The 12,771-nt window shown below is 37.1% G+C and overlaps 1 long non-coding RNA gene across 1 annotated transcript in view; it reads left to right on the forward strand.

Annotated features, from left to right (window-relative positions):
• The window catches only part of LOC125964111 (uncharacterized), a 44,338-nt gene that overhangs the window by 6,336 nt on the left and 25,231 nt on the right, over window positions 1-12,771 (forward strand). The window lies entirely within an intron of this gene.

Here is a 12,771-nt window from a genome sequence, read left to right on the forward strand (position 1 = left end):
TTCTGCAGTCGACATGATCCAAATTATTTGTCCCAGACTACTAATTTGTCCAGGCTCTGGTTTCCTGGATCTTCTTATTCTGGCAGTGGTGTTAATTATGATAGGCTGAAGAGAAAAATGGCCAAGAATGAAAAGAACCTAGCAGGTTTCTATCATGATAACTCCTGTACAGGAACCTCTGCGGTTGCCAGAAATCCTGACACTCAACTAACACTGAAAATCAGAGAGAGAGAAAATTAGCCTATGTTTTTCACCCTTTGCTAATATCTGACTTAACTACATGAAAGTCTGTTTTATGCCTCACAGGCATACCACACTGGGCATGAACCATGATCCTTCTTGCTGCAATACCAAAAAGTTACCATAGAAATCTGGGTTTCCAGCTGCTCTTGAAAAAGTAAGAGATCTAGTAAACCTGGGTCCATGTTCTCATGTGTCCAGAGTCAGAACGCTTGCTTTAAGGCAGTGCTTCCAAACTTTTTAAGTAGAAGCTCAAATAAAAAATGGTAATATTTGAATAGTACACTGGAGTCACCAGAAGAAGCTGCTTGAGGTGGAGGCAATGAGCTGAGGTTCTGGCTACTTCCTCCCACCTAGATACCCCAAAGGTTGTTGTTATCAATATCTGGTCACACCACTAAACCACTGGTGAGCTATGAACCATTGAATGTTTCTAAGCAGAAAAGTGAAATTATCTGTGCTGCATTTAAAAAGATAACTCTAGCAGGAGTGTAGAGAGCAGACAGGAGGTGATCAGATCAGTTAGAAGTTTTCCTAGATGAGTATAAGGAAATGGCTATAAAGGCTTGTCATACGGCATTGGTGAGGACGGAAAAGAGGGTATACCCTAGAGACTATTTTTTTAAAGATACAAACATTTTAATATATGTAAACTGCATACCAGCAATCAGATGAAAATATACAGATCATATGGGGCTTGTTTATAAGTTGAGCTTTATTTTGAGTTCACATGACCCCCAAGGCAGCTTTTATTTTATTTTATTTTACATTTATTTTACATTTTTTCAAATATAATAATCCTGTTGTATCATTTTGTTAACATCTTTATTGGAGTATAATTGCTTTACAATGGTGTGTTAGTTTCTGCTTTATAACAAAGTGAACCAGCTATACATATACATATATCCCCATATCTCCTCCCTCTTGCATCTCCCTCTCTCCCTCCCTAGCCCACCCCTCTAGGTGGTCACAAAGCATGAGCTGATCTCCCTGTGCTATGCGGCTGCTTCCCACAACTATCTGTTTTACGTTTGGTAGTATATATAAGTCCATGCCACTCTCTCACTTCGTCCCAGCTTACCCTTCCCCCTCCCTGTGTCCTGAAGTCCATTCTCTATGTCTGACTCTAGAGACCCTTAAAGGTAGAACCAAAAGACCTGCTGCCAGTGATAGCTTCAGACTTTCCTTACAGCAGGAACTTAACAATAGAAGTAAAGTCTTGTTGATGTGTGCGGAATGACAGACAAAAACATTTACCTGAAGCTCATGTTGTCTTAAAAACTCAAATGTAAGCATGAGAAAAATCAATTAAGTCTTCTATTAACGTAAGTGCTTCAGAAGATTTTAGCCCCATGAGCGGCAACTTGATAAGCAATAGTATTGCTTAAAATATTGTGGCAAACTTATTAAAGACTCTGATAAATAGATTTTCATTTTAGATGTTTGATGTCTTATATATCTTTATAAGCACTGGCTTATAAATATAAGGGTTTTTCCCCCTCCCTTCATCATCACATTTTAGCCTTATCTGATCTAAAAGGGTGGGGATCATGATCCACAGCAACCACTAAGCCACCTGAGGAGAAGCAGCATGGTCTATGAAAGTCATTTAAGTGCGCAGTAGTGATTATAAGTCAAGCAGGTTATGTCTAGTGCTCTTGTACTTGATGCTGTGAACATTAATAATCTAATTAAAGTATGTTCACCAAGTTCTTCTCCTGCATTATGATTTTTACTTCTCACCATAGAGGTAGCATAGGTATGATTTTTTTTTTTTCTAAATAAAACCGTTTAGGGGATTTCCTACCTCTTCACTGCTTTACTTTCTAGAACAGAAGTTTAGAGATTTTTTTTTTCTATAAATGATTACATGGGTACTTTGAATTTCAAACCAAATTTGTTTTTCTACTGAAATCAAAAGATGGTCAGATTTCCTTGAACTCTAGCAGTTAAGAACTCAGGGGTACCTCAAAGGAGAAGACTGCAGCTTAGGAAGGGAAGGACTGACCACACCATTCTATTACCCTGCCCTTTGCTGTTATCTGCTACAGGCAGCTGCTGTGAGTTTTGTGCACAATTCACTTGAAGACTACAAAAAAACACTGAAGTCAGACACAGAACACGTCAACTAAGAGAATGAGTTTGATCTACTGCTGTGTATCTCACTAGGAGTGAAAAAAAAAAGGCAGGAAAATAGAGTGGTTTCAGAGAGATTCCCACCCCCACTTTACTGCAGGAAGGAAGCCTGACCCTCAGAGACCCAGAGAGGAAAGCAGCCCTAGATGGATTCTTCCACACAGAGTGCCACCACACACAGAGAAGCAAATTTGCATAGATATACAGCACTTCCTCCTCTTAAAAACTGCTGTGAAGATGTGCTTCTACACCAGGCTAATTGTGGTTGATCTGCCTGTGATTCAAGAATCAAAGAAGAGAGGGATCCTCCAAACAGAACAAAGTATGACATTGTGCTTCCCCAGTCAAGGCCAATGTCCAGAACAGATGTAATCACAGTCCCCAGAAGTATGTGTCCTGTCAAAAAGGGTCTGAAAACTCTACAGCCTTTAAAAAAAAATCTAATATTGATCTAATCATCACCTCCACCCCTAGATTTTCCAAATTTGCCAATATTATGCTTTTTATTAAAGTATCCAAACTCCGTCCTAAAATAATTTCACCAGGCCTCAGAATGGGATTAATTTCCATCAAAAACTTGGTATTGGTGATACAATAAATTTCCCACACAGATTCTCTCAGAAGCAGTGACATATTAGATATATGTTCATAAACAGGGAATATATAACTAGTAATGCTACAAACTGTCAATGTATCATAACCAAATTATAATTTCACTACAATGGGAACTCAAGCTCAGTTTCCCCCTAATTTTCTGGCCTATTTACAGCTTGACCTGAAATCAGATCAGACATCACAACCAGTAATACAAAAAAAAATCTGATTTTTTTTTAAGAGATAAGATTTAATTTCTTTAAGTTGTACCTCTTAAAATTCTTCATATTAGACCTTTATGTGTTAAAATATTGAAGACAATGTTATAAGTGTAATTTTTCATTATTAAAAAAAGACCTAGAATTGTAGTATGTGATATGAGCAAATTGAGTGATATCTTTTTCCTGAATAATCAAGAATTATCTATTATACATTTCACCCAGAAAATCAGGATATTTTACTTTTGTTTTGATATGACAACTATAACCTTAAGTTAACTTTCGTTAAAATTACCATGCGTTAGGTAACTCAACAGTGTAAAAGTGTGGAGGGAATTAGGGAAAAGATGACCAAAAGGGAATCTGAAATATTAATGTAGATTGGGATAACTCTGATATTTTAAATCTGCAAATAAATCCCAAACTTTCATTTCAACCAATTATGCCAATCTTCTTCCTCAATATAGCTGAATTCATAGTTTAAAAAATATAAATAGAAATATATATATTAAGCGTTGGTAGAAAGTTTAAAAACTTGAATCACATGTGTTTTTTACCAGTATATTTGGGAAATAAATTGTTCCGATTGAATGAATTTTCTAGTTTAATGAGAAAAAAGAAAACTTTTTGTTTTGATCTCTGTAGTGGAAAACTTGGCTGAAAAATACGAGTTTACTATCTTCCCTTAGTAGGAAGAATATGACAACCATAAGTAAATGATTCAGGATCGTAGAATGCTGAGGGTTTTACCTTTTTCCTTTATTAATTCATTCATTTGACAAATATTTATTGAACATCAACTATGTGCCGGGTACTGTTCTGGGTAAAAGCTTTATTTGATGGTCTTTCTACAGGCTATAGAAGAAGTATAGATAACAGGGTTCAATGTGTAAAGATTCCAAGTTATACCGTGGAATGTGCTCTTAAAAAATCCTATCAATCAGCTTGTTTTTGGTAATATGGCAATTTTGCCTGAAAGTTTACAATGTCTTTCCTCTGCATGCTCTTAAAATAAAATCTACTTAATTGAAGTTCTGGTTAATCATACTTTTACTGAAGTACAAGATAATCTGTAAAGTAATTACTACAATGTCATGGGAACCAGAGATTGTTTACTTGTGTATGACTGTCAGAATTACACTATGTAACCAGCAGTCTTCACTGCCTACATGAAAAGAAAGCATAGGCAGTGTGACCTAGAAACAGTACAGCCTCAGGATCCAGACAAACCTATAGCCATTTGACTAGGGGGTGAGCTCCTCCCTTTAGCCTTAGTGTACTTAACTGAAAAATAAAAATAATGTCCCACCTAATGTTATTCTGAAGATTAGAGAAGATAATTCATTCAACAAATGTCCATCACATGCTTTATCCTGAGTGCTCTGAAGAATCACTATAGGGTCTTAAACAGAAGAATATCCCTCTGGCTGCAATATGGAGAATGAATGAGGATGAAGTAAGATTGGAGGGAGTGAAATCCGTTAGGGACCTGTTATTATTCAGAAACAAGTGTAACTTTCATTGAAGTAGAGGCAGTGAGGAGAAAGAGAATTAAACAGATTTCAGCATTAATAAGAAATTAAGAAAGTAATATTGACAGGAGAGGGTGACAGGCTGCATGTGGATGGTAAGAGTGTAAGGTATAAAGGAACATCTGGATCTCTCACTTGTGTATCTGAGTGGATGGTGTTGCCGTTAACTGGGAGATAGAACATTGGAAAAGCAGCAGATTTTGTGGGAAAGATGACAAATTCTGTTCTAGATAGGTAGAGTTTTCTGAGGTTCCTACTTGGCACCCAACTAGTGATTTACAATATGTGGTTAGAAATACAGGTCTGGAGATAATGCAGGGGAACATGACACAGGATAGAAGCTCAATAATCAGTGGCTGCTACTGAACAGACCTCCCAGCTGGTTGTGCACATCTCTGCTTCCCTCACTGGTCTAGAAACATCCACAGTTCAGGGACCATGAGCTATCTTATAGTGCAGTATAAGCAATTCATCACGTGGAAATTTTTCACAACTACTAGCACTACCTGAAGAACCTGTCTAGATTCTGTCTCAGCCTCTCAGCTGTTGGAATGCTGTTCAAGAAGAGTCACTCTATTGATTCCTTTTTAGTGTTCTATATATTAGTTTTCCACAGTGGTTTCTTAGAATTTCAAACTCCTGAATCTGTATTTCAAGATTTGATTAAAGTATGTATGTACTCTCTCTCATTTTTCTTTTCCATACAGCTATTGAGTGTAACAGGTTGAAGTCATACAGATATACCTGATAGCTGAGGAGGAGTATTCAAGCCAGAGAAAACACAAACAGCTGTTAGAGCTGTTAGAGTTAGAACAGGTTTGGTGCCTTCAAGACCAATGTGGAGTGATGGGACAGAGGTATGAGATGACCCTGGGGAGACAAGCAGGAGTCAGATCATGCAGGGAATGTGCAAAGATCCAGAGGTAAGAACATCACTTGTTCAGAGAATTGAAATTTCAGAATTCATAAAGAGGTGAAGCTGCAGAAGTATTTGGGGGGAAAGGTTCAGATCAGGAAGGGCCTTTTGGCCACATGAGGAAGTTCTAACTTCATCCTGATACCAATGGGAAATTAGTGAAAGATTATTAGAAAGATCATTTTAGTTGTCACATGGAGAATGGACTGCAGGAGGCAAAAGGAGTGCCAGCCAGGAAGGAGGCTGTTACAAAATGCCAGGTGAGTTATAATGGTGGCCTAATTGATGCCAGGGAAGCAGGGAAAGAAAAGAGTGGTTACATTCAGGAAATACTGACTAGGAATAATTTGCGGACTGGTGACCATCTGGATGTGAGGAGTCAGGAGAGGAAGGAACTAAGCATGACTGTCGCCCAGGTTTCTGGTGGGGACAACAATGGTGGCACCAGTCTACTCTGTCCTGTTTTCTTCTATAGAGCTTTTCTTTTTTTTTTTTTTTAATTTTATTTATTTATTTTTGGCTGTATTGAGTCTTCGTTTCTGTGCGAGGGCTTTCTCTAGTTGCAGCAAGCGGGGGCCACTCTTTATCGCGGTGCGCGGGCCTCTCACTGTCGCGCCCTCTCTTGTTGCGGAACACAGGTTCCAGACGCACAGGCTCAGTGGCCATGGCTCACGGGCCCAGCCGCTCCGTGGCATGTGGGATCTTCCCAGACCAGGGCTCGAACCCATCTCCCCTACATTGGCAGGCAGACTCTCAACCACTGCACCAGCAGGAAAGCCCAAGAGAGCTTTTCTTAACCTGTGGTTGCCATTGCTCTATTTTTCTCTGCAGTGGTAATCATAAAAATACTTATTTGTCACTGGTTGGTTGATAAGTAAGTTAATACCAAAAAATAAAACGCAGTTCTGCTATTGCTGCTACTTCTTCCACTGATGGAAAAAGTTCTACCTTAACAAGTCAGTGACAACTTGAGGCCTGGAAGGAAGTGAGGGAACAGCAGCTGCTCCATCCTGCAGGGAGGGAAACAGCTCTGGGCCTTCTCGATAGTGATGGTTGTCTCATTTTCAGGGAACTAGCACCAAGGGGACTAAACCTTATGCAATTTAAGTTCCCTACTCCAAAGTATATAGATTCACAATTTCTTTAAAGTGACTATTAAAGTATATTTCTTTCACCATACAACTCTGAAATTCTACAAACTGAGTTGCCGTGTAGAAATACCGGTTCTCGCCAATTCTATGATTTGATTATTTGAAACTCTAAGCATTTCTAATTTCTCACACACTGACCACTAGCCTGAGCCACAACTTTCTGTTTAACAGGTATTTTAAAAGCTATTGTGGCTTACCACAGCACCTTGAAGGGGTTTTTCTATTATACTGAAGCCTGTCGTCTGTTACGTTCAGAACTACCGTTTTTTTTTTTTAATGTAAAATAGTTTTAAATTCAGTCAACCTGAAGCTCTTGCTTTTAGTTGGTTAGTATTTCTGCTTCAGACAGGATGTATTTCATTTGAAAACAAAAAGGCAGTTAAGAAACTTCCAGGAGTTTATTTCTCTGAGAGCTTTTTAAGAAATGATAAAGATTCATTGCTTTTTTCCTAAGAACACAGAATAGTTTTTAGTAAATGCTATACAGAAAATGTGCATAATTTTAAGAAAACACAGTATTTTAGGCTCTATTTGCTAATAACTGATGGTATTTGATAACTTTTAGTGAGGAAGGGAAATACTAGGGGAAGTACTTCATGTGAGCCAAGAGATAGGAACAAGTATATTAAATTAGGCGTCTTCCCTGCACAAAAGCATTTTAAGGAATACAAAATAAATGTTTTTAAAGACACAACCTAGTTGGAATGCAGTCCTTTGTTTGTTTATTCAGTTGTAGGATAAAAACTATGAAAAACTCATTTAAGTCCAAGAGGCTGTGTATTTTATTTATTTAACTCTATGAAGGATGAGAGTGATGCTGAAACCAGAAAAACAAGTTTTTCTTCTGTGCATCTCATGTCTCCCATTTTTTATTAAGTAGTTTCCATGATGGAAATAGCACATGTTCCATGCTCTCATTTCACTGACACACAGAGTCGATATGTAACAGGTTAGCCTTGCCATTATTAATACTTTTTGCACTTTAAGCATTTTCTCTACATGATAGTACTTTGAATGTTTGGTGTTTTGTTTTGTTTTGTTTTCAATTTGGGAATATAAAGCAAAACCCTGATGTACTTTACTTCCACTGACAGCAAATATTTTGCTTTTAGAATCCTTTTACTTTTTTTTAAATTAATTAATTTATTTTTTGGCGGCGTTGGGTCTTTGTTGCTGCGCCTGGGCTTTTCTCTCAAGTTGCGGCGAGCAGGGGCTACTCTTCGTTGCGGTGCACGGGCTTCTCATTGCTGTGGCTTCTCTTGTTGCAGAGCACGGGCTCTAGGTGTGTGAGCTTCAGTAGTTGTAGCATGCGGACTCAGTAGTTGTGGCTCATGGGCTCTAGAGCGCAGGCTCAGTAGTTGTGGAGCACGGGCTTAGTTGCTCCACGGCATATGGGATCTTCCCGGACCAGGGCTCGAACACGTGTCCCCTGCCTCGGCAGGTGGATTCTTAACCACTGTGCCACCAGGGAAGGCCCTATAATCATTTTACTTTTTATCTCTGCTGAGTTGCATTGGAATAGAAAATTTTACATTTGCTAAAGTAACAGAGTTATTTTAAATATCAAAAATGTTGAGTTCTTTATTTGGCAAAGAAATCCTTCAAAGTGTGCAGTAACTAGGACTCAGTTTAAATATATTATGTTATTTATATCTTCCATATCATTTGGCTTTGTCTCCAGAGGATCCGACATTAGGAAATTTCATGTGCCCTTAAAGTATCTCATCATAAAGAAATAACTGATAGTCAAGATGATTTCCTCCATTTTAGTTTTTATCATTAAAGTATATGTTAAAGTGCCGTATATTAATAATTACCCTTCTTACTTTCTTTATAACCTTTGATTTTGGTAATACACAGCAGAGACTAGATATCTATCTCCCTGTTAGAAGCACTGCATATGGGATCCCCTGTACTGAAAAGTAGGTTGTACTAGGTGACCTTTCCTAACATTCTGCAATAACAACGAGATTATAAGGTTTTCATATATTATTTTATCTTCCTAACATTCCTCTGAAGTAGAGGAGCAAGTACACTTTCTCTCATCTTATAGCTGAAGAAAAGAGCTATAACTTCCCCCAAATCATATTCCTTGTAGATCTGGAACCTAAGCCTTGGTCTTCTTTCTCTCCTTACAGAATAACCAAAGTAGCTTATAAACAACTAGTCTTTCTATTATCTGAATCTTCTTAGATGAACTCTCACTTCCTAAACTCTTGGGTTTTTTTTTTTTCCTACTAGCAATGCTATTTCTATAATAATGCTCATAGAGTTATGAAGTTGAGCTAATCATCTGACTATAGATGAACCATCGAAGCAAGTCAGTGGAAAAATATAAAAGATGATAGAATTTAATCTTCAACTTAAAATCTGCATGGTTAATCATGCGAGTAAATGATTTATCACATTTATTTGTGAGCACTGAATTAAATCCTCATGACAGTTAACATCATACATCCTTTTGATAGAACAGCATTACATTTTAGAGTTCTTTACCAAAAATTTGAAATTGAAACATGTAAAAAGAGATTTCTAGGATCAAATGAGCAGTGAGGGCATCAAAACGCATTGTAGGATGCTGGTTAAATGAGGTTTGGGCATAATTTTACAAATATAAACTATTTGGGAAACTGTAAGTTCTTTGTAATAAAATCCATTATCTTTCAAAACTTAAACATTATAATAACAAAACAGCAGTGCTGTTCTAAGTAGAACTTGCCTTCTTAGGAATTAGTTGTTTTACTATCCCAGAGATATATCTGGAACAGGGTCTAGTTCACAATAACTATTCAATAAATATTTTTTGAATGAATAAATAAATGAGTCTCAAGTTCTGGAGAGAAGCAGGGAATGCAGACACAGATTTGAGGATTGCAGCTAAAATGGAGGGAACTGAATTCATGCCAGATGCATGAAAGAAGAGTGTGTAGATGGAGTTCTCAAGAAGGCACATAGATAAGAAATTTGAATTTCCATAGGAAGAGATTAAATTATTCTTATGATTATACCATGTCATCTATGATTGGAGTTCAGTAAGGCAGTCAGAAGAAAATAAATATATAAAAATCAATAACTGTCAGACACAAATTATTCCAAAATAATTTAGAAAATGTAAATGAAATTGTGTTATTGATAATAGCATACATATATAAATTAGTTTCACAAAAATATGCAGGATTTACATGAAAAAATTATAAATCTCCATTAAAAGACACAAAAGAAAATTTAAGTAATGGAGAGCTAACCCCAAATTAAATAATAAACCTTGCAATCAACATTCTAACAGTCCACTATGCACATATTAGAATAGCCAAAATCCAAAACACCAACACCACCAAATGCTGGCAAGGATACAGAATGCCAAGAACTCTCATTTATTGCTGGTGGAAATGCAAGATGGAATAGCCCCTTTGGAAGAGAGTTTGGCAGTTTCTTACAAAACTAAATAATTTCTTACCATATGATCCAGCAATTGAACTCCTTGGTACTTACCCAAAGGAGTTGAAAACTAATGTCCACACAAAAACCTGTACACAGATGTTTATGACAGCTTTATCCATAATTGTTAAAACTTGGAAATAACCAAGATGTCCTTCAGGAGGTGAATGGATAAATAAACTGCTGTACATCAGACAACTGAATACTATTCAGCGATAAAAGGAAATGAGCTATTAAACCATGAAAAGACATGGAGGAAACTTAAATGTACAACACCAAGTGAAAGAAGCCAATCTGTAAGGGCTACAGACTATATTATTTCAATAGTATGATATTCTGGAAAAAGTAAAACTGCAGAGACAGTGAAAAGATCAGTGGTTGTTCAGGGGTTGTGGGGAAGGGGATGAACGGGCAGAGCACAAAAGATTTTTAGGTCAGTGAACTATTCTGTATGATACTGTAGTGGTGAATATATGTCATATATATGCATATATATATATGATCTCATTTGGGTCAAAAATATGTATGCACAGGTGTGACTTGAAAAGAGACAGAATTGATTCTCTCTGAGCAGTGAGATTACAGATGAGCAGGAAAGGGTACTTATACTTGCTGCTTCACATACTTCCACACTCTACACTGCATAAACTGTATAACTTAAAAGATAACTAGGGACTTCCCTGGTGGCGCAGTGGTTAAGAATCCACCTGCCAATGCAGGGGACATGGGTTCGAGCCCTGGTCCAGGAGGATCCCACATGCCGCAGAGCAACTAAGCCCGTGCTCTGCAACTACTGAGGCCGTGAGCCACAACTACTGAAGCCCACGTGCCACAATTACTGAAGCCCACGCATCTAGAAGCCCGCGCTCCACAGTGAGAGGCCCCCGCTCGCCGCAACTAGAGAAAGCCCGCACGCAGCAGCGAAGACCTGACGCAGCCAAAAATCAATCAATAAATAAATTTATTTTTAAAAAATAACTAAAATGACCTTGGGAACGTTATCTACATAATCATGACAATCTGATATGAGATAGATAGGTGCTAGACGGAATAACAAAGTATAAAGTACTAAAAGGTTGATAACGCAGGCAAAGCCAGACATAAAAATTCAGATTATGAGCTCAAGTTTTGCCATTCCCCAGTTCACAATAACAAAAATGGTAAAGTCTAAGGAACACAGTCCAATGCTGATGATAACGATACCAGTGATCACCACTTAGTTGTGGCCTGTGATATGCTAAGTGTTGTGCCAGATGCTTTACGTATTTTACCTAATTTAATCATCACAATCCTTTCAGGCTTTATAAATGAGGAAACTGAAGTTAAGACAATATAAGTATTTTGCTCAAAGTCACAATGTTAGTAAGTGCCAGAGCCAGAATTAAAGTTGAAGGTAATCAGACTCTAAAGTCCATGTTCTTTTCCTTACAACAGCTGTACCGCCTCTCAGTAAAACAGAAATAGAAGGATACATCAATTATAAAAACACATCTTGAAAGAAAATTTGATTTCTAATAGTAAGAAATTTAGTGTATCTGAATGAGTGGTATTTAAGTTTAACTGTAACAAGCATAGCAAACTCATCTCTATCATGTAATTCAGCCATGGAATAGAATTCTCCATGTTTCTACTTGAGCTTCACAGAGACTCTTTTCAGTAATCTGGCCTCCAGCCCAATGTATCATTTTGCATCAGTAAAGGGCTCTGGACTGGAAAAAAAAAAGAATTATCCTTCCCTGCATACATGTGAGAAGATTACATATTTGCACTCCTCATTTCTCCATAAGAACTAATCCAAACTTAATTTCTGCCAAGCTTCTGAACATCTACATAAACGATAGGTTTGTTACCACTTACTACTGGATTCAGCGGATTACATGCAAAATGTGCAAAGACATGATTAAAAATCTTTGACCTTTTAATCAAAAGAGTAAGCAATATTAATTCATTTTGGCAAGTGTGATACATATACTTTATTGTAATGCTATTTTGCATTTGAGATTACCACGCTAAAATAATTATTCTTCATTAATGAAGGTTTGTTGCTATGTAATTTCATTGTGGCTCTAGGCAATAGTACCCTTTCTAGAGCATTGGATAAATTTGGTGTGAACTTATTTTATAAAATAATCATATTCTTTATAAAATATAAATTTTACCATCATGATATTTGATTCTGTAAAGCTTGTAGACAGAAATATCACTGAGAACTATGTAAATGGGAAGAGTGAAAAATCTTCAAATTGAATAAGAAATAATCTTCAAATTCAAAAGACCACTGTATTTCTGTTAGTATTAACTTTGTGAAGCAAGAACAAAAAAGCCTCCCAAATCTTATTGCTGTCCCACTTTAATAATGAAGATAGATTTATATATAAATAATTATAACACAAAGAAGGATGCACATTAATGCTGCAACAAAAGAAGAAGCGGCATGCTAATTATTCCTAGAAGGATTCTGGAAGACTTCATGGAAAAGATGTAATTTCAATTAATCTTTAACAAATGGGCAAGATCAGGAAGTGGAGAGGAAAGGAGAGGGCTGG

Source organism: Orcinus orca, chromosome 1 (assembly GCF_937001465.1).
Source record: "Orcinus orca chromosome 1, mOrcOrc1.1, whole genome shotgun sequence".
NCBI lineage: Eukaryota > Metazoa > Chordata > Mammalia > Artiodactyla > Delphinidae > Orcinus > Orcinus orca.